General features: G+C 49.3%; 2 long non-coding RNA genes across 3 annotated transcripts in view; one reads left to right on the top strand and one right to left on the bottom strand.

The window, feature by feature from the left end:
• Positions 1–9,088: 9,088 nt before the first annotated feature.
• On the top strand, positions 9,089–14,757 carry LOC125908926 (uncharacterized). The gene is made up of 2 exons (XR_007453487.1): positions 9,089–9,320; positions 14,194–14,757. It is a non-coding gene; the product is annotated as an uncharacterized LOC125908926 (long non-coding RNA).
• The window catches only part of LOC125908924 (uncharacterized), a 27,752-nt gene continuing 23,093 nt past the window's right edge, over positions 14,410–19,068 (bottom strand). The window contains exons 4-5 of one of the 2 annotated variants that reach the window (XR_007453483.1): positions 17,275–17,521; positions 14,410–14,497 (exon numbers count right to left, since the gene is read on the bottom strand). This is a non-coding gene — a long non-coding RNA (uncharacterized LOC125908924). Of the gene's footprint in view, positions 14,498–14,749; positions 17,522–19,068 lie in introns of those variants that run through there. The other variant, XR_007453482.1, reaches the window with a different exon arrangement.

Here is a 19,068-nt window from a genome sequence, read left to right as displayed (position 1 = left end):
GGGAAAACGAGGCTCACAGTGGCAAAAGAGATGCCGTGGCTATCAGTGGCAGGACTGGGATTAGAACAAGATGTATCACTCCCAGTGTAGGGTTTTGCTGTTTTCATGAAAGACTTCTGGAATTCTAACAGAGGGCCAGAGAGGGTAAAGAATTCATTCAGTCACAGAGATAGGAAGTTGAGATTATGGGATTTGAAACCACGTCTGTGAGACTCAGAAGACCACGATTGTTCCATTAATTCATCATGGGCTGTGTGTGTGCGCGCGCGCGCGTGCCCGCGTGTTTGGGGAGTGGGGAGTAGAGAGATTGAGATGGTGACAGGGATGGTACTAAAGAGCTGATTGTCCACTTCTCAGCCACATCTTTTAGTTAGCCCTGCTTTCACTGACCATCCTCCCAGACCAGGTCAGGCTCTGCTATCGCGCACCTGCTCCCCCAAAACCCTGTATTTTCCTTCACGGTACGTACCACGGCAGCGATTTGGTTCCACATAGTATTATTTTGTTCAATAAAGTCTCTCCCTCAATACACAAGCAGCCTCATGGGGCAGGACTCTGCTGTTTCAACCACCCCCGTATCCTCCTAGACCTAGCCCAGGACCTGCACAAAGTCTGTGCTCGCGGTATTTGTTGAACAACTAGATGAAACGGTGGACAGATGGATATGTGGATGTGAGGATGTCTGGATGGATGCCTAGAAGCCTGGGAGGACAGACAGCTGAGTCTCAGCTTAATGGAGACCTGAGATGTGCAGTGACGCAGGGCCCCGGGCCTGGGCTCTGGGCTGGGAGTTACAGAAGACCAGGACCCTATCTCTGCTCCCAAACCTCGCCTGTGTGGTGAGTCACCTAATTTCTGAAAACCACATGCCTCTTTCCACCCCGAGGCTGCCCAGAGGGGCCTCTAAGCCTCAAAGACTGTCAGGAAAACTCGACTTGCACAATTCCTACCGGCCCCTTATCATGGCTGTTTCTTTGATGTGCTCTTTGTGAGTCAGAGAGCTGCTATTGCCTCACTACTGTTGCTGTTTCAGCAGCACGCTGACATTTTTAAAAGAAAAAAATCGGAAGAGGCAGACTCTGTCTTTGGGCTAAGACTGCAGACAGCCCTTTGATTTGATTATAAACGGAACTGGGGTTGAAGGAGGCCAGGATGTCCAGGTGAAAATGGCAGGACCCTCCTATTTACGGCACAAGAAAAAATGCTCCAGGCCTTGGGAAGAAACCTCCCCGGCTCCTCCTTTTCTCCAGGATGATCCACTATGGAGCCCCATTCTGATCATTCTGGCATCTGGCTGAACTCTCATTTCCCTTCTTTAAAAAAAAAAAAAATTATTTACTTTGAGAGAGAAAGAGAGAGAGAGAGAGAGAGAGAGAGAGAGAATGTGGGGGAGGGGAATGGGCAGAGAGAGAGGGAGACAGAATCAATCCCAAGCGGGCTCCATGCTGTCAGTGCAGAGCCCAATGTGGGGCTCAAACTCATGAACCGTGAGATTGTGACCTGAACTCAAGTCAAGTCAGACGCCTAACCGACTGAGCCACCCAGGCGCCCCTCTCACTTCTCTTCTTACCTACACACGTCTTCTTGCCAGAGAGGCAGCCCTCCTCTCGTCTCCACAGCTCACATGTCCAAGTACTGCACAGCCTCTGAGCTCCGCCCAGTTACCTGTTTCTCCACGGCCACCAGCCTCATGACCTGCCTGCTCTCTGATCTCCCGTTACATCCACTCCCCACACGGCAGTTACCTATGTTACTACGTAATGCTAATGTGCATTTTGCAATGTTCCGTGGCAACGTAAAGGAAGACGGTCGTGGTGTCTTGGTGACAGTGGCATTCTTGGGGCCAAACGAAAGTCGTCCAACTCAGCTACTTTTCTCCCTATCTGATCTCAGAGAAGTTATGACTCTCAGTTTGCTCATTAGTAGAACTGGTGGGCTGGTTTTGATAGTTTTGAGTATCAAATAAGATAACACCATTGATATGCTCTGTGAACCGCAGGATGGTGCGCCTGTATGAAGACTGATCAGTACCTTCAACTTCTTCGTTCTCGCCATTATTTCCAGCAGGAGCGTTACATTGCTGCTTCACCTCCCACGCATGCCGGCGTTATCTTCCCAGCCCGACTGTGAGCCTCCGTAGTGTGGGACCCCACCCCCTCCTTCTGCACCTAGCACAGGGCTACGTCCACAGCTGGTATCCCATGAGTGTTTCTTTTTTCCTTTGTTTTGTTTTTGCTTTAGCTGTACTTTTTTTTAAGTTCATATTTCAATTTCAATTAGTTGACCTACAGTGTTGTATTCATTCCAGGCATACAATAGAGCAATTCAGCACTTCCCTACATCACCCAGTGCTCATCACAAGTGCACGCCTTGATCCCCATCACCTATTTCACCCATCCCCCCACCGCCTCCCCTCTGGTAACCATTTGTTCGTTCTCTATCGTTCAAGAGTCTGTTTCATGGATCCTCTCTCTCTCTCTCTTCCCTGTGGTCGTTTGTTTTGTTTCTTAAATTCCACATATGAGTGAAATCATATAGTGTATATTATGACTGACTTATTTCACTTACCATTATACTCGCCAGCTCCATCCATGTTGTTGCAATTGGCAAGACTTCACTCTTCTGTATGGCTGAATGATGCCCTGTTGTATATACCCACCACATCTTCTTTATCCACTCATCTGTCCATGGACACTTGGGCTGCTTCCATATCTTGGCTATTGTAAATAATGCTGCTATAAACATAGGGGTGCAGGTATCCCTTTGAATTCGCGTTTTTGTGTTCTTTGGGTAAATACCCAGGAGTGTGATTGATGGATCATAAGGTAGTTCTATTTTTAACATTTTGATGAACCTCCATACTGCTTTCCACAGTGGCTGCACCAGTTTGCATTCCCACCAACAGTGCAAGGGGGTTCCCCCTTTCTTGACATCCTCACCAACACCTGTTGTTTCTTGTCTTGTTGATGTTAGCCATTCTGACAGGTGCGAGGTGATATCTCAGTGTAGTTTTGATTTGTATTTCCCTGATGATGAGTGATGCTGAGCATTATTTCATGTGTCTGTTGGCCATCTGGATGTCTTCTTTGGAGAAATGTCTGTTTATGTCTTCTCATTTTTTTTTAATTGGATTATTTGTGGTTTTGGATGTTGAGTTTATAAGTTCTTTATATATTTTGGGTACTAACCCTTTATCAGATCGATCATTTGCAAAGATCTTTTAGTCTTGTTGGTGGTTTCCTTCACTGTGCAGAAGGTTTTACTTGGATGAAGTCCCAAGACTTCATTTTTGCTTTTGTTTCCCTTGCTTTAGGAGACATAGCAAAAAAAAAAAAAAAAAAAAAAAAAAAGTTGCGATGGACGATGTCAAAGAGATTACTGCCTGTGTTCTCCTTGAGGATTTTTATCATTTCAGGTCCAATATTTAGGTCTCTCATCCATTTTGAATTTATTTTTGTGTATGGTGAAAGAAAGTGGTCCAATTTCACTCTTCTGCATGTTGCTGTCCAGTTTTCCCAACATCATTTGTTGAAGAGACCGTCTTTTTCCCATTGAATAGTCTTTCTCACTTTTCCCAGGATTAATTAACCATATAGTTGTGGGGATTTATTTCTGGATTTTCTATTCTGTTCTGTTGATCTATGTGTCTCTTTTTGTGCCAGTGTCATACTCTTTTGATTGCCACCGTTGCGTAACAGAACTTGAAGTCTAGAATTGTGATGCCTCTAGCTTCGCTTTGCTTTTTCAAGATTGTTTAAGCTACTCAGAGTCTTTTGGGGTTCCATACAAATTTTAGAATCATTTGTTCTAGCTCTGTGAAGAATGCTCTTGGTATTTTGATAGGAATTGCATTAAATGTGTAGATTGCTTTGGGTAGCGTAGACATTTTAATGATATTTGTTCTTCAAATCCATGAGCATGGACTGTCTCTCCATTTTTTGTGTGTCTTCTTCAATCCATGACTGTTTCTTAATCAACTGGTAAGTTCAGGGAAAAAATAATAATAAGTCAAAGGGAGAAGATTGTATTCAACAAGGATGTCTTCAGAGATCCTGTTTTCTTACTTCCTCTGTCTAAAACAGAAAAAAAAAAAAAAAAGGAAAGCAAGGACATTGTAAAAGACAGCAACCTCCCTACTTGACAAGGATGGTCTCAGACATTTTTTGCCATGGTCCCTGATAGCACCAGGGCACTTTCCACCCCACGGTCTCAGCCAGCCTTCAAGAGAGTCCTGGGAAAGGAGGTGGGAAACACAGGTGCATTAGCATCCCATTCTACAGCCGAGCAAAATGAGGCCCAGCAAGGCCAAGGGTCTCACTCACTCCGAGGTGGAACAGTGAGTCATTGAAAAAAGCCCAGCCTGTGAAGCAGGCTTCTGACTCTCGGCCCTGGGTCTTTTTAGGAGGACACTCATCCCACTGAAAGAGAATTTCCTACCACCAATTAAGAGGGAGATTTTATAAGCATTACTCAATTTAGTCCTCATGCTGTCCTTGAAACGACCTGTCATCATTCCCCTTTTATACATGAGGAAACTGAAGCTCTAAGAGGTGAAATGGCCTGCCTAAGGTCACAGAGAGGAGGTGGAACCAGGCTCCCATTTCCCAGTACCTGCTGAGCACATTCTGAGCACGTGGGCTGAGCCTGGTGCTGGGGTGTGAATCTCTCCCCCTGCTCTCTGGTTCCCCCATTCACAGGAAGCTTGGGTCAACCACATCCTGCCACGTCCTTGCAGACAAGACAACGATCCCCACCACTACCATTCTCTGTTCCACCACAGCCCAGCCCAGCCTGGCGAAAGCAGACAGACTTCCTTTATTCTGTCGGTAACCACTGAATGTCAGAGCTAGCTGAGGTCTAATTCTATGCTCCTTGGAGCGCCCTCCTTCAGAATCCCCCGAGGGACTTGTTAATAGTCCAGAATCCCTGAGCCGTCCCTAGAATCGAACACAATGGCTCCAAAGGAGAGATCTAGGAATCTGCATTTTTTAACAGGCACACTTAGTCATTTGATGAGCATTCAAGTTTGGGAAACCACTGGTCTCACCATTTAAAAGAGGCAAACTGGTTCCCAGAGGGGAGAAGTGATGTCACCTCCCTCCCTACCCGTACAGATCTCTTACCTCTTTGGCATGCTTGTTGAATCTGCTGAAAGAGACCACCGAATGCTATTGGGTTCAACTTTGCCATTAGGGAAGCCATTAGGGATCCATGACACCCAGCTCCACATAAGCGAAGGGAATGATGCTTGTGGAGAGTGAGAAAGACATCTGGAGACCCTCCAGAAGCACTCCCTGCATTCAGGGCTAAATGTACCACAGGCAGACAATCGGAAGTCGCCTTCTTGGAGTGATCTGGAACTGGCCTTCAGTCCAAGGGTATGAACACTTCATCCCGGAAGTGGGCAAACGACTGCCTACAGGTCAGATCTGGCCCCCCGCCTGTTTTTGTAAAGTTTTATTGGAAGGTAGCCACATCCCACTTGTGGATGTGTTGTTTATGGCTGCTTTTGTGCCACCGTGGCAGGTAGAGCCTAAAACATTTGCTCTCTGGTCACTTACTGAAAAGGTTTGCCAACCCCTGAGTTAGCCCATCAATCAAGCAGTGCAGCTTCATTCCTGAGGGTATTCCAGAAGGTCTCTGGTTCTCCCACTTCTGTGCCCAGAGCACCTGGCAGCACTGTGCTTGGCACATCGTGGGTACTAAAAAAAAATTGTTGAATGAATGAACCATCACAATAGGTTATTTTAATTCCCATTATACAAATGAAAAAAACCACAGCTTTTAGAAGAGGTTAAGTATACAGTCAAAGGTCTCTGAGTTAGGAAGTGCTAGAATTAGAAGTCGTCTCGATCCACGGTACAGCATTTTCCTACCAACTTGAAGAAGGGATCAGGTAGAATCTTGAGAGAAATCTGTATGAACGGAGTCAATGGTAGATCTTTTACAAGAAGGGCTGGGTCGTGGGGTTGGGAGAGATGGTAAGGAAAGAATAGAGGCTCATCTGAAGGGATAAGATGACCCTGTCCTGCTGGGAAAATTGATATCTTGAGATTATAGTAAGCGAATTTATCCTACAGCGTGAGCCTCTCTCTGGACCCGCTTTCTTCTTAACTGAACAGAGATTTTTCACCTGTAGGTGAATGAGGGCCCATCAAGGAGCACAGTAAGGGGAGATGAAATGAGTCAAGCATGCTTACCAAAATACAATTCAAAATGAGCCAGGCTACACACTCAGGCATACTGAGTCACGGGGGCATTCACAGAAAGCCTGCATAGCCACCTAGCCAGGGGTCTGTGGTGACATGCCCACCCCAGAGAGAGCCTCTCCTAATGACCACAAAGCCTCTCCCAATTCAGAGGTTCTCTACAGGACTAGCCCTCTTGAGCCTGAGAAGATCCAGCTTTCTCGGGGTCACTTGGCCCAAATAGTCACAGAGAGTGGGGAGTCATTTGTGTTAGCTTATTAGATGCCTCTGTTATCTTCCCCCCAAGAAGCCACATCCACGAAGTGCCATCGACGATGTCCAGTCTGTTTCTTTACAGCGGAGCGAAGACATAAAGCTGAGCACCAAAGACTCCACTTTCACAGGTTTTGGGTTTTGTTTTGTTTTTTTTTTTTCCCTTTCACCTGTACTGTTATCTCACTTCCATTTAATTCACCAGAGCGCTGTTGGGTTACCGCATGCGTTGATTCTCTCCAAAGCACTCCACTTCGCTTGCAAAGAAACAACTCTAATTTTTTGCACTCGTACTTCAGTGCATTATGGAATGATTATTGCATTATTGAACTTGAGTGACGGGTACAGATTGAGAATGAACACACGTAGCACTTGAGAAGCACACCCCAACTCAGAATGAGCCCGGGAAGATCAGAGGGTTCCCTGCTAGCTTCAAGGGTTGGTTGTGTCCTGGGCGCGGGTACAGCGCTCGCTGAGGGGCATGGACAGCCTCCAGCCATCCAGAGAGTTGGTTAATTGAAGGTTGGTTAAGAGGGTTCTGCTATTTAAGCACATATGTTGCAGCCCGTTGTCACGTGCAGAGCGCTGCCCTGCGGAAGCCTCATGACCCTCTGAGGCAGGCAGAGGAGGCTTTCGTACCTAGTGAGGATTGGGGACAGAAAGGGACTTTCTCAAGAATAAACGCCAAGTAACCATCTCCTTTGTGTCTGTGCTGCCGGAGCCCAGGACAGAGGGGACCCGTGGAAGAGAAATGCATGGTTTATGGGACAGAAGTGATACAGCTGGGCTCCAAACCCAGAGGATCCGCTCTGAGATTGCGAGTTCCTCCCGCTCACCAACAAAGCCAGTGGGAAGCGTGCTCCATGCCTGGCTCGGGTACCAAAGACGCAGCCCCATTGCTTCTCACCCGTTCAGAGCTTCCTGCTTCCTAATTCTTACTCCTCTCCCCACCTTCCCCCTGGGCCAGGGGAAAAAGGCTGAATCCTCTCTCTCCTTAGGTGTCACTGTTGGACTCTTCTGCAACAAGGCCTGGAAAGGAACAACCCAGAGCGTGGGGGTCGAGGCCAAGGTCCTTCGGAGGGAGGGGGAGGGTGCTCCCCCCCCACCCTGTGTCACCTTCACCTCGACCCCCATCTCTCACTTCCGACTCCAAGACTTCCCACACTTACGCAAAACATCCTGGCCTGACTCCCCGCGAGCTCTAGGGGAAACCCTAAACCTCAGAGTGAAATTATAAGGGGCTGATTTGCCCCGGGGAAATTAGACACAAACAAGCCCGGGGTGAACCGCTGGGCCAGAGCTGTTTCTCTGGATTAGTCACAGGGTTACCCACTCATGAAGGCCCCTCCCCCGGCCCCCCTTCCAGTCCCAGTTAATCTGGAAGGCTGGCCTGGTTACAAGCATGGCCAGATGAACAGGAGGTGAAGAGGGGGAGCAGGGGGAGGCACATTCGCCAAAGAAACCACAGCGCCCTTCTGTCTGGGTGGGGCTTCTGTTCTCTTAACTTGCCACTAAACTGCTCTAAACTGCCTGTCAGCACCCCTGCTTCCTGCCGGTGCTACTAGGAGCTCTTTTCAAGTTTAATAGGACGGGGAAGGTCCCCCAGCCCCAGCTCTACTCCCAGAGAAGGCAGCAGTGTTCCCGTGGCTCATTTCTCCGCAAATAGTTACCAAAGCCTGTTTCCCGCCACGTACGTGATAATCATGGAGCTGAGGGTCATTAAGGCAAAGACGTCAAATAGCACACTCACCTCACCGAGGGTGGGGGCTTCTGTTTATGTGGGTCGTTGCTGTATCTTCGAGGATGGCATGTTAGTCAGTAGAGGCGCTCGGGAAGTATACATTCAATGAATGAAGGACGTCTGGGCCTGGGTGGTTCTGACGGTTAAGCATCTGACTCTTGATCTGGGCTCAGGTCACGATCTCATGGTTGGTGGGATCGAGCCCCGCCTCTGGCTCCGCGCTGACAGTGCAGAGCCTGCTTGGGATTCTCTTTCTCTCCCTCTCTCTCTCTGCCCCTCCCCCACTTGCTCTCTCTCTCTCTCTCTCTCTCTCTCTCTCAAAACAATAAATTAAAAAAAAAGAAGAAGAAGAAGAATTAAACGTATCCCAGGCACCAGGAGAACGTACCCTGGGATATCTAATCGCCTTTGGGTCCCGGGAAGGCTTCTCAGCAGAAAGGATGACCCGGTTAAGATCCAAGGGGTTAAGTAGGAAGCAGCTAAAGGAGAAAGGGGTGGTATGGGGAAGAGCAGTCCAGGCAGAGGGAACAGCATGGTTGAAGGTCTGGAGGCGGGAGACCTCCAGCTCACGAGTTGCTGGCTGAGGCAGCGGGAGGATGGTTGGCAAGGGAGGGCTGAGTCAAGGTGACTCTACAGAGGACAGCTGAGCCAGGCTCCTGGGCTGAAGAGAAGACTCCAGCTTCTTCCTCCCTTCGGGTAGGCGTCGCTCAGTCGCGATCAGCAGGAAGCGATGTGGTCAGACTCGTAATGGCATCATGAGTGCAAAAGCCTCCAGTTTGGGAGCGTTCTGGTGTAGGTGACCACGAGGGGAGGACGAATTCACCTCAGCCGCGGCTGAAGTTTAAACTGATGTGTTTCCAATCTACTACAGGTTGACCTTCACGTCGTTCCGTAACGTATTTCACTTAACAGACGCCAGTATTGCGTCACCACGCGTCAGGTGCCGTTCTACGTGCTTCTTGCTTCGGAAACATCCGCTCGCTCCGTCCTCACCGTGACCTTGTGACTTCAGCGCCGTGATTATTATCCTGTTTGAAAGAAGAGGCGACCGGGGCGGGGCGTTCACGCCTGGATGGCAGAAGGCAGCACCAGACGGCTCCAGAAGTTTCCATTGCCCGGTGAGGGGTCTGGGAGGAAGCGGGCTCAGGAGCTGCGGTGGGGAGGCTCAGGAAGCAGATGGGGCTTGATGGAGAGTCAGTCAGCTGTCAGGGGAGCCACAGTGCCAGCCACCGTAAGGTGGGGCCTTGACGGCAGGATGAGAGGGAGCGAGGTATCCAGGCCACGACTGCCATCCATGCTCTTAGGGATCCCTTCTCTTTTTCCACCACAGGATTATCTTCTTTGTGGATCCGGGTCTGCCTCTTCCCTGGTTGACTCCCTCCTTTTAGCAGAACACTCCCTGTTGTAGCATCCTGAGACGGGAAAGATGGAAAGCAAATGTGGAAGAAATCTGTGTTTTAAAAACGCTCTTAGAGCCTCTGATAGATTGTGATTTGGCTGGACATAAACTCTACATTGCAAATCAGTATTTTGGTCAGAATGTTGAAAACATTGCTTCTTTGGCTTCTAGTTTTCAGTGTTGCTGCTGGAAAGCCCACACTTGGTTAATAGTTTGGCTGGGTATAGAATTCTAGGGTGTAAATCAGCTTCCAGAACTGAGTGTTGAGAAATCCAGTGCCATCCTATAACCTGATCCCTTACACATGTCTTGTTTTTGTTTTTGTTTTTCATTTTTTCCTTTCTGGAAGCTTTCAATATCTTCCCTTTATCCATGGTATTATGAAATTTCACAATAATTTGCCTTGATGTGGGTCTTTTCATCATTGGCTGTGTTGAGCATGTGGTGAATTCAGTCAAGGAAACTCATGATTTCAGTTCCGAGAATTTTTATTTTTGTGTTATTTCCTTAAATATTGCCTCCCCTGTGTTTTCTCCGTTTTCCTCTCTTTGGAACTCTGACTATTTGGATGCTGGATATCCTAGATATACCCTCCAATTTTCTTATCTTTCCTCTCTTCAATCTGGTTATCTCTTGGTTTTACTTTCTGAGAGTTCTCCTCATGTTCCAAATGTTGTGTTATTTAACATGTTTTTTGGTCTGTTAATGTTACTTTTCAAGAACCCTATTTTATTCTTGGTTTGATTCCCCCCTTTGCTTTTTCCATTGTTTTTTTAAATGCAAAAATCTTCTCTACTCGCTGATGATATGACACATAATTTTTTGAAGTCCATTCACATTCATGGATCACTAGGGGTGCCTGGCTGGCTCGGTCCGTAGAGCACGCCAGTCTTGATCTCAGGGTCATGGGTTCAAGCCTCATGTTGGGCACTGAGATTACTTTTAAAAACGTAAAATTCTCGAAGATAAAATGAGTCACCAAATATCAGGTGAAAATCTCTGTGAGGTTGAATGGGGTTTATCAGTCAGTGAAATTCATTCCAAGGTAATTATGTGGGGAAATAAGCATTTCATTGAGGGACTCCCCGCCCCCCCACCCCCCGCCAACCATCAGGAATATCCCCATTATGTAGATGGAAAAATTGAGTGAATAAGTGAGTCACCCACGCTCACGCTGCAAGCTGGGGTAGCTGAAATTCAAACCCAGGGCTTCTCCCTCCGGAAGCAGTGTTCTGCACTACAGGGCCACACTGCCTTGCAGAGCAGCATCAGCTGACCCATATTAAGTGCTTTCTGTACCCCAGGCCCTGCCCTAAGCCCCTGAAAACCCTCAATCAATTTAATTCTCCCAACAGCCCTTTGAAGTAGGTGCTATTAGTAGATCCATTATTGAGGAGCAATCTGAGACACAGAGAAGCTAGACAAGTCGCCCAAGATCACACAGCTGGTAAGAGTTAGAAGCAGGACCTAATCTTGGCAATCTGGCCCTAGAGCCTTCTTGCTTAGAGTCTGAGTCTCCAATTCCCCCATCTGAAAGTGGCAATGTGGTTCTGAACGCATGGAGTTATTTTAAGGATGAAACAAGAGAACACATGTAAGAAATACGTACATGATAGCCCCTCAGCAAATGTTATTTTCATTAAAAACCCTTCCCCCTCTCTAGGGCTTTTCATTTCTTTAAAACCAGAAGCTACAGTTTGGGACTCCCCGAGGCTTTTCTTGGCTGTGAACTTCATGGTTCCAAGAGCTGGGCTGCAGTGTTGGGGGGTGCCTAACTCAGAGGGATGATGGGGAGGGAGTGGGGGTGGGGGTGGCAGTGGGAGGCATTAAGACCTCCGGGGATAGAGGAAGGAAAGAATCAGGAGGTGGGAGCCAGTGCAACATATTCTGGACTGTTCCATTCCCCCACTTGGGCCCAGAGCATCACTTCTGTGTTCCCAAATAGCTGTGAAGTTCAAATAACAGACTCCAACTGACACATAAAAAGGAACACATGTAACCACTTACAGGCCAATTAATATCGGGGCGGGGAGAGAGCCACGGGGCGGGAGGCCACTGGGGTTGAAGTGAACAGAATGAGGGCCGCGCTTCCGGCCCTCCGGCTGAAATGGGCTATTATGTGTCATCAGGAAACTTAAGAAGGGGGGAAAAAACAACCTCTGATCAAAGTCCCTTTTGTCAACTTCTAACAGATTAATAGATGACAGATTTTGCACTTAGAGCTCTACTGCAAGGTCAAGGGCAGTGAAATGGGGCTTGTTGGGACTTTTTTCTTCTTTGGTTCAGCTGCGGGGCTGCAGTACTCATCATTCTGACAACTTGGCTGCCTGAAAGGGCTCTAAGAAGGTTTGCCTTCCCTGGGGTTTATGTCGGGGAGTGGGGGGGAGGAGGCCCCTCCTTAGTACCCACAGTGACTTTCCCTGCTCAGCCTCCTGCTAGGAGACCTCTTTCTCTGCAGCCCCAACCTGATCATGCCATTGCCCCCAATACCCCAACTATAGCCGCATGGCAGCCCTCGACGGACCACAGAAGGAAGACACTTCTAATCTTGGTGTCTAAGTCCCTGGTGACTTGGCCCCACCCCCATCTCCCCAGTGCACTTGTATCGGTCACACCGGATCACTTGTGGTTCCCCAGATCCCCCTTGCCTTTTTGCCTCCACATCTTGGCCTCCTCTGCCATGCTTTCTGTTCTTCCTTGATGTCCTACCAATCCATCAAGGCTGTGCCAGCGTCAGCCCCTTTGGGAAGCCCTCTCTGGCCCTCTGCCCTGCTCTCCCAGCCCAAGGAGAGACCCTATCCCCTGTGACCCCAGACCCTTCAAATATGCAGCCTTTGGCATGTTGCCTTGCCACAGGGCCACTATCTGCTCCTGGGTCCGACATATCCACTTGGCCGTCTGCAGAGACCAGGGTACTGCCTGGCACGGGGCAGGTGCTCCCCGTTACATAGACGTGGGTACATGCAGGGTGATTCACCAAGGTGTGAGGGCTCGTGGAGGAAGACCCCAAGGTCACCCGAATAATTCCCACCCTGGCAGAATCTGTGACTTGCTTCTACCCAACCGTCTATGGCAAAGGACAGCACTTCCATGATTAGGTTATGTTATAAGGCCAGGATGATGGGCTTTCAACCACATGATTATGGAGCTTTATATAAAACTCCAGACCTGAGTGAGCATTTCTCCTCACTGGCCTGAGGAAGGTATCAGCCGTGTCGAGAAAGTCCATGTGGCCAGAAACTGGGGGGGCTGGCTTCTAGGATCTAAGGGTCCTAGGCCTCCAGCTCACAGGCAGCAAAAAGCCAGGAACCTTGGTCATACGGACACAAGGAAATGACTTTGGCCACAAGCCGAGTGAGCCTGGAAGTGCATCTTTCCCCAGTTGAGCCTCCTAATGAGACTGCAACCCAGCCTAGACTTTGGTTGCAGTTTTGTGAGCTCTTGTGCAGAGGACCCAGCTGAGCCACACCTGGTCTCCGGATCAATGGAGGCTGTGAGGTGATAAATGGGTGTGTTGTTTTAAGTTGCTCCATTTGTGCTAACCTGTTACTTGGCAGTTAACAAACTGATGCAGAAATCATTCCTAAAGTATGCATTCTTTTGGGTATTGAAGACCCAAATAGTGCAGGGGAGAGTCCTGTTAAGTTTTACTCCTACCAGTTGTAAGTTCTTACGTTGGCAAGAAACTTTTGCCACCCATTTCATAGAAGATTCCAGAACAGGGGTCTGAAAAAGGAACATGGGTCAGGCCTTGGGAGAGCAACATAGGAAGATGAGAAACCATAGTTGGACAGGGAACGGGGAGAGCCCTGGATCTGAAATCAGGTTCCGAGTTCCAGGCTCTGCGGTTGATTTGCAACCAGACTTCGAACAAGGCAGCCCCGCGCCCCACCCCCGACCCCGGGGCCTCTGTGAGCTCATCCACAACCCACGCTATGAACTCTCCACCTCCCTTCACTTTGGCATTCTGAACCAACGATGGCTCCGTTTTACCAAAGAACCCTATATTTTAGAGTATGTTCAATCTTTCACTGTTCACTCGTGCAGAATAAGTTACTTCCACTTTCCATAATTTTAGGATTGCTTACCATGAAAGATGCATATTTACTAACTTCATTTCAAAAGGGAGAAAGAGAGAATGAATTCGTGGAGAGAACAGAAAGCTATGCCAGAATCCTAGGCTAAAGTAGACATCTATTGGCCTAGTTTCCCTCACCCCATATTTCCAATAGGGAATATATTCCATGTGCTTAGGGTGGTGCTAAGTTGGGCCCCCTTCCCACCTACAGGGAGGGTCACCATGGCCCAGATTTAACCAGTCAGAGTACCCCCAAGTCTCTGGCCCCTGTATTAGTTCAAAAAACGAGCATATCTGCCAAGCAGGATTTGCCGACAGGGCTGGTGGAAAAGATTCTTTCTGCTGGCGTTGCTAACCTCGTAGGATGTGATTTTGCGGGCAGTTTAAGGTATGGGACTGCCTTGTAGAAAAGCCTATCTCCAAGGGAGCCCTGGTACCATGAAGCCCTTGAACCCAGCCATCTCTGAAGCCATCTGCACTTACTTAACCTGATAAATTATCCTTTTATTTGAAGGTGTCTGGGCTGGGTTTCCGCCACTTGTAACCCAAAGAATCTTAACTAATGGCGATAGTTATTTCAACTGAGCGTATAATTTCGCCTGAGGTCTCTGGAAAGCCAAAGCAAAAAGTGAACCACACAACTCTCGTGCTCTGACATCACAAACCCCAATGCACCACGAAAGAGCACCTTTCCTCAAGGGCTCGGGCCGTTTTCTCATGGTCTTTCGCACTGGTGGCCCGGAGCGACATCTTCCACAGCTGTTTTGTAAATGATGCAGAAACATTCCTCATGTGGCAGGCTGCCTCTTGGACTGAACCTTGACAAAAGACCAGCAACAGAAACCAAGCGTCAGTCAGCGTGCGTGAGGACCTCCTGCGTCTTTACCCAGAGAGGCAAACGGGCCACGGGGCTTGGGGTCTGGCCATTAATTGCCCCTGGCCCCTCTCTATGGCCTCCTCAGAAGCACCTCCAAGTGCCGCTCTGAAGTTCGACTAACCCGTCGTCTCTTTGGTTGGAAGGTTGGTGTTTCCTTGCGAGACCACAAAGCCATATTACATTCAAAGTTAAATAAACAAACGTTCGAGTCTGTGTTTTATTGGTTCCATACCATCTGCCATCTGGTTTGGGGGAGCAAGGAAAACTGTGGTTTTGTTGGTTTTGTGTGTGCGCGCGCGTGTGTGTGCGTGTGTGCGTGTTGTTGTTGTTGTTGTTGGGTTTTGTTGTTTTTTTTTTTTTTTCTTTTCCCTGTGAAAATTCTCTAAGGTTGAACACTGACAGCAGTCCGGGCTGGTTAAAAGCCACCTAGTTTCCCACATCTTAACTCTCAGCTCAATGTTGGAGGCTGGTCTGGGTCCCCATCTGCTAAGCAGACTGTTGTGTGAAAATGAGATCTATACATATGCAGAGCTCCACAGCCTGGCTTCCAAGATCTAAAGAATTGTTATGAGTGAACCACAAGAAGTGCTTATTTAATGTTGACAAGCTGCACCCAGACCAAAGGCTAGAGCGGGGCATATGGAAAAGGAACAGAGAAAACCTGGTGTCTGAACAGCCCGGGCTGTCAGGAAAGGCAGCTACGCCTTCAAGACCCTGGGTTGCTAGAGACTTCGAACTTGTAATGACTTGAAGGAGAAAATAAGCCCCAGACACTGGGTGGGAAATATGCCCCAGCCTGCCTGGAATCTTTAATCTGGAAATTGCGATGGCTCTTGGGGGGTTGGGGCACATTCCACGGTGGGCGTGGGGCGAGGGCCGACGTCTCTGAGCCTCCTGTTGGCCCAGCTGTTTTTAGCCAGCAGAGCCTGGAGCTGCTTGAAAAGAGTGGGGATATCCCCAGGGGAGGGGCTGGGGGGGGACGGGGACAACAAATATTAAGCTAGGGGAGATACCCTCAGAGCATCAATTTCCACGCCTCTTACACCAGGTCTTTGGCACCCTTGTCTAGAAAACGAAGACGGACTTGGGCATGGGTCACAAATGCACGTGCCCCGGGGCCAGGAAGGTAATGAAACTGAGCGAGTGGCTGGGTGGGGACCAAGGCAAACAGGATTGGGGCCAAAGGGTGGCGGGGACTGAACCAGCTCCAGCGATGGTGGTCACGCGGACACTCGGCCCCGTGTGGCCAGATTTCCCAGGTTCTCAAGAAAGGCCAGATTTTTTTTTTTTTTAACGTGAAAACGCCCAGTGTTTCAATGCCGGCAGCAATTACAGTTCCTGAAAGAAAATCCCAGCAAATAAAAGCCGTCTCCAGCCCACATAAAGCCCACAGGTGTCCAGTGGGTGACCTCCATGGGAAAAACTCAAGGGGACAGTCTTGGAAAAGCCTGGGACAAAGACCACATCTTCCCTTGATGAAGGGCAGAAAGGCTAGTCCAGGCACATTGATCCTTCCTTTGTCTACACGGGCCTCGGACGACATGGAGGTATCTCCAGGCACTGACTCCTCCAGGCTCGGTCCACAGGAGCTGGGAAGGGTCCTCCCTAAGAGGTCCTCCCTTTACTAATCCTGAGCCCCAGGGGTGGTGGTGAAATTCCGGTGCTGGGTCACCCATCCTTCCTGGCCCTTAGTGACACAGACTCTGCCCGGCCCCTCCAACCCTGAGCTTCCCCGGTCTTTTTGCTTTGCAACTCGTTGCCGGGAAAGCGATGCGTACATCTGATGCTCCTGTGACATACATTCCCAGGTCCCCACAGTCTGGTCCCTTCCCAGCCACCTTTTTATAGTATCACAAGTCAGCAAGCCGGGAAACTGCACAAAGTGAAACACGGCCATTTCATCTCCGGCCAGATGTCACCTCTCTTGGCATAAGGCAAGAGTCCTGACTGCCTCGGCAGCCAAAGAACTTTTAGCCTATTTCTTTTTCTGGGATTTGTTGTTGTTGTTGTTGTTGTGTGTTCTTTCTAATGGAGGTGTGAAAAAGTCCTAGGTTCAGTTTAAGTCCCTGATAAACACAACTCAGATTTTTTTTTTCCGGCGTCAAAATCTGCATATTTGTATTTCGAACAACGTAGGCGAAACAATGCAAATTCCTCCATGTCATTTCCTCTTTTGGCCTAATGAATATCATTTGTTCAGTATGAAATCTCTACACTCTATGTCCCGTGCGTTGAAAGCAAAGGTATAGTAAATCTTGATAAGCTATTTAAAAAAAAAAAAATTAGGTAGGAGACCTGGTCTCCCATCAGCCGCCATCTTGCTATGGGGTCTTGCTGAGTCATTCACTCTGAGCCTCACTGGCCTCAACTGCCATATGGACAAGAGGGCATACAACCCCACCCCCACCCCCGCTCTACATTCCTGCAGAGAGAGCATGTGGGGCGGGGAAAGGGTGAGAACATTTCGAGGAGGGAGGCAAGCATGGTAAGAATTCCCATCGCCAAAACATCACAGGCACACAGACTCTGTGCTACCTAGGCACAAAACCACACAGACTGGGAGTCCGCTTCTAGAAACAAGGCTGGGCTCTGAGCTCGTGGGGGCAGCGGGTAGGTCCTGCTATGGCTAGGTCCCAGGGCCTAGCACAACATGTGTGCAGAGTCTGGAGCAGTCACTGCAAAATTCTCGCAGGTGAGAATCAGCTGGAAGCGACTGACCTGGCATTTCACAACTTTTCCAACCCCCCCGAGGCTTGATTGCCCTGTGAGGTAGGATGGGGCCAGGCATTGCTTTCTTCAAACAGAACCGGCAAATGGAGGCTTGGCGAGGTGAGGTGAGCTTGGCAGAGCTGGGCTGGGGGAGAACCACATCTAGATCCCAAGTCTCTCTGAGCAGGGACTCTCAGTGACTCTCGAACCTTTATGGGGGCACACGGTCTGGAAGCGAGGGTGCTGTCTGAAAGACCTAGAGACAAAGGAGATTTTTAACTAGCTGATTTGGTGTCGAATCAGACCCAGACTTACGCCAGATTCGAACATGGAGGTAACATGAGGCAGCAAAGATTTCAGCAAATCTAGGGGAGGCAAAATTAACGTGAGGAGAGTTCTATCGCTTGCATGGTTTTATTTTTTATGGTTTCTATTATTTGATTTTCCAGGGGCAATACCCCACCCCACTTTCACCCGTCTGCGGGCTGCACCCCATTAGCACTCACTGCGGTCTACCCAGGTACACGGGTATCTGGCTGGGTCCCAGAACATCTCAGCACGTCGGGCTGAGGTCTGAGAGTCCTGGGCTCCTGGGATGGACACAAACCCTGCGGCCAGCAAAAGGCAGGTAGCGAACACGCACGCACACAGCCTCACCCCCAAAGACAGGAAACCACATTCGGTCTGGGCTGGCCCCAAGCTGAGGAAGAAACTTTGAAGAAGTAACTTCCAGATCTGCTTCACCTACTGGAAGAGGCGTCCCTGGACGCCAGCTTTCAAGGATCCCTGGATGCCGAGGCCCTTGGCCCCTGGTCCGTGAAGATGTCCAGGCTGCTGCCCAGAATTGAATGCTGGGCCATTTCCTGCACTTTCATCTGCCCCATCAAATCCAGCTGAGTGTCTGGGACAATCCCCGCCCATTTCCTGGGCTCCTTTCCGCCCCCCTTCCCCCCTCCCCCCCCCCCCCCCCCGCCGGAGGTTCTGTAACCTCCTCTAAGTGCTGTACCCTTTCATCTAGTTAGACACCCCCTCGGGAGCGAAGGTTAAATTACAAGGCTCAGACCTACTTTTCAGCGAACGTCCCACAAAACCTTTGGTTGACGACCAACAGTGGGACCTCTTTAGGTAGAAGGTTTTTTCTGTCTTTGAAGCTACTACCCCACCCCTTCCTGCTCCCCTACTCTCCCAGAAGGAAAGGCAGGAGTCTTGGATCCTGGGGTCATGGGCCCTTTGGGTTAGGCACTGAGCCCAAAGTCACGGAGCCCTCTTCGGTCTGCTCCACACTCCCTTGGGCGGGGGCTTATGCAGCCTCTACTTGGCCATCTCCGGCCACAGGGAGCTCACTACCTCTCAGAGAATCTTCTTACAACTCAAGCAACACTGAGCATCAGGACGTACTTCCTCAAAAAAGCTGGCATCTGCTTCCCTGCTCATGAGGACCCACCGGAAAAGACAAATGGCTCCTCAAAGCCACAGCTACACCTGGCAGCAGGGGGCAACAATTTCCAGTCTTAGACTGACTGTCATCTCTGTGTGTGCTTGGGTTAGTCGCTTCCATCCTTTCTGGCCTCCATGTCTCATCTCTAAAACGGGGAAGGCCTTTTCAGTATATGGGCTTTTGTCCGGGCGGGGGCCGCCTTAGACTCAAGAACTCAAAGAAGCCAGCACCACGGAAACCATGGACAGAGCCTGCGTTTCCTGGCTCCTCAGCTGTTGTGCTATTTCCACCCTTGGAGACAAGAGAGCATCGCAAGGATATGAGGAGGGGTACTACGCACAGCTAAAGTAGAAATGACGAGATGG

The sequence above is a fragment of the Panthera uncia genome (genome assembly GCF_023721935.1).
Source record: "Panthera uncia isolate 11264 chromosome B3 unlocalized genomic scaffold, Puncia_PCG_1.0 HiC_scaffold_1, whole genome shotgun sequence".
NCBI lineage: Eukaryota > Metazoa > Chordata > Mammalia > Carnivora > Felidae > Panthera > Panthera uncia.
Note: the sequence above shows the minus strand (reverse complement) of the source record. Positions and strands in the feature narration are given on the sequence as shown.